This window comes from Numenius arquata, chromosome 17 (genome assembly GCF_964106895.1).
Source record: "Numenius arquata chromosome 17, bNumArq3.hap1.1, whole genome shotgun sequence".
Taxonomy (NCBI): domain Eukaryota; kingdom Metazoa; phylum Chordata; class Aves; order Charadriiformes; family Scolopacidae; genus Numenius; species Numenius arquata.
In genome coordinates, this window is record NC_133592.1 from 6,646,144 (window position 1) to 6,649,662 (window position 3,519).

Here is a 3,519-nt window from a genome sequence, read left to right on the forward strand (position 1 = left end):
AAAATCAGAGCTCAGGCTCCCACGCTAAAAGGAAAATTGTGTTCCTAAATAGGAAAATGTTAAAAAAGAGAGTGTACTATATTTGGGGATGTACATTACAAAGCTTTAGGTCCACTGTCAGGATAAATCTTATATATAAGGAACAGCAACATTCATTCAGCAGAGAAGAGGAAAAGGACAAAGAGGTGGTGGACATTCTGAGCCTTGCTTTCTACAGCTCTTAAATTCTTGTCCGTGTTGACAAAGGTTGGTAAAAATGTTCTTAGATATTTTTGATTCCTTTAAACAACTTTCAAGACTGATAAAATCTATTTTGGGTTTAGATATTGTACTGATCAGTAACTAATACTGATTTAGATTTTAAAAGAGTGCTATCAATTCTTTTAGGAAGCAAATTTAGATTGCTTTAGTAGAAAACAGAATGCCCTTTTGTAGGCCTCTACAATGTCTTATAGGGATGGAGGCCATTGACAGAGCAGAGATCTTGGCTCTGCAGAAACTGTAGTTTGGGTTCTGGTGGTGGCCGTCTCGCTGGCCAGCATCGCAGGATACTGCTACGAACTGGGGATGAGATCAAAGCCCTTCTTGTTTAATATAGATTAAGAAAGTCTTCATACTTCTTAATCTCACTCCTGCCTCCCTGCCACGCTCTGAAATACCTCTGTTGATGTGCTCCACCAGGGAGAAAAACTGTCAAGGTTTGTCAGGAAAGATGAGAATATGTATTTTTTTCTTTTAAGATTAATCTTTCCGTTGTATAGAACTGGCAACATGAGTAAAATTTTGCTGCTGGAGTTGTTATTTTGTATTGATTGCATTTTTAAAGATTTTTTTCTAGCAGGGAGAGGTAGACATTTTGTTATTGCTGTGTATTAATCAAAAGGACTGAAGAATACTGCAGTATTCTGACCTCTTTGGGGATCAAAAAGCCCATTGAGGTTTTAAGAATACGAGTGATCCTGGATTAGACTCTGGTTTTAGGCGCTAATAACTTAACATCACTACAGTTTGGCCGCCTACTTCTGATGTGTTATATGTGAACAACATAACGATTGCTGCAGTTTAAGTCAGAATTTTCTTTTCAAATAAATTGAAACTTTCATTGGACCACTACGAATGGGCTTGATTCTTGCAGACCTGACGAGGTTATTCTTAGGGCAGTCACCTGTTCTTTAACATTCAACATCAGATTTGTTTAATAACACGCAATTTTAGCATTGACTGCATTAGAAGCTTCCTTTACATAAGCCACAGAAAAGTACATCATTTTTACAGCTTTAATGGTTCCCACAGCTGCCTTGATTATAAATGTATTAGCTCTGTATATTTAATTCAGTTCCTAATGTTTCTCATGTAGCATTAAAGCCATTTAAAAGAAAGTCTCTGCTTTTACAACCTTTCAAATTTATTTTTTTTTAGCAACTCAGCAGCAGAGTTATTCAGTTTGTAAAGCTCCTTACTAAATCTCACCTGAAAACATCGATCTATGGAGTTGTACAGTTTTTCTCCACTTCAAAGGGAAATCTGCTGCTGCTGCCTCCCCCACCAGCGCAGAACCCAGCACAGTAACACGGTGAACTGTTCAGTGGCACAGCTGATGTTATCTCTCAATTTGTTCAGTGTTTGTTGTACCAGGGAGATTTCTAAGTTCTAATTTAAAAAAAAAAAAAAAAAAGCACAATCAAACAAAAAACCAACTATATTTGTCTTTTTACCTTATCTGTTTCATAGTTATTTCATGCTATCTCTTAACTTTCATGGTAAAAGTAATGACAACTTGTTTGAAACGAAAAATCCGAGACTCTCATTTGGATTCCCAGCTACAGCAATTCTCAGGGGTCTCCTGGTTGCCAATGTTTATAATTTTATAATCTTCATCATTTATTTTCCATTTGGGGTGCACAGTGATGACAGATGACCCAATTTTCACTGAAGGCCCATGCAACCCTTTATGGTTAAAAACAAATGAAAAATAGGGGGGGAGTATCGTACCTATTTTGAGTCTGAATTAAGATTTTTCAAGTTGTTTGCAATATTGCAATCCTAGCAGCATCAACATTGATACATCTGAATAAAAAGTATGTGTGTTACAATGAATTTGGCTTCTAGCAGAAATATTCAGCAGTGGAAAATCCCCAATACTCCTCTTGCTGCCTTCCTTTGCTTAACATTCCGTGTTCTGGCTCCTGCCTCCCACACGGTCTCCTATATATTCTAAGCTCCAAAGGGTTAAAGTTCTGGCATTTCTTCTGACTGGCATTTCCAAATCTCTCCTGGGGCCCATGCGGCGTTTATGCCAAAACGCTTTATTATTATACAAACACAGAGCAAAAGGAGGAGGGAAAAAAAATAAAAATAAAAAATAAAACCCCAACCAACCTCCGCAGTTTGTCCTCCAAACCGCTCGCCGGCTTGAAGCTAACCCTGCCAGCCCCAATCCCAGTCACACACCGAAGTGGTATATGAAGAGCAAAACCGGGGATGTTATAATGCAGAGAGGGCCTGGTCCTCACCCCAAACGCCTCAGGGTACGGCAGGCGGCGGCCCCGTCGCTCCCCGCCCCCCCCCCCCCGAAGATTTAACCGAGCCCCGCGTTAAGACAAGGCCAGGCCGCCCGGCTCTTCCTGACAGGCCCAAAGCAGACTCGGTGGCCCCCGGTGCCCCGCCTGGGCCCGCCCCGCCTCACGCCGCCACAGCCGCCTCACAGCGGGTCCAGCGGCCGCTGAGGCGGCGCCCGCGCCCCCCCCCACTCCCCTCCGGTAACTCTTTTCCCCCCAAAACTGGGGTTTGACGTCTTCCTCCTCGCTACCCAGTGACCAATCAGGCGGCGAGCGGGACGGGCAGGCAGCCAATCGGTCAGCGTTGCTACCTGTGGGGAGTATTTTTAGCCACGGCGGGGCATGCGAGGGGGGGGGGGCGATGTGAGGGGCCGGCTGGGGGGGGGGGGGGGGCGCGCGCGCCCCCTCCCGTCAGGACAGGCTCGGCTCGGCGGGCCCTTTGCTGAGGGAAGCCTCCCCCTTCAGCCCCGCCGGTGGCTGGGGGACGTAGCCCCGCAGACCGTGAGGTCGCCCTCCCTCCCTGCCGGTCCCCGCGGAGCCGCCATGGCTGCCGCCGAGCTCCCCGCGGGCTGTCACGACCTGCCCCCCTCCCCCCCCCCCCCCCCCCCGCAGCGACGGTCATGGGAGATGTAGTTCATCGCGGCCGCCCCCTTCTCCCCTCCCCCATTCCCTGCGGGAATGAGGGGCGCGAGGGCAGGGTTTGACGTAGGCAGTGACGCAACGGTGTTGTGAGGTGAGGAGCGAGCTGACGTAGAGAGCGGCCCCTCCACGCCGGGGTTGGGGGGAGGGGAGGGAGCCGCGGGCCCTGCGCGCGCAGGGGGGGGCGGGGCCTGGCGGGTGGCGGGCGGGGCCTGGCGGGTGGCGGGCGGGGCCAGTCCCGATGCTGGCCAGTGGAGGGCGGGGCTGGTGGGCGTGGCCGGGCGGGGCGCGCGGCGGGGGGCGGAGGAAGGGAAGGGATATA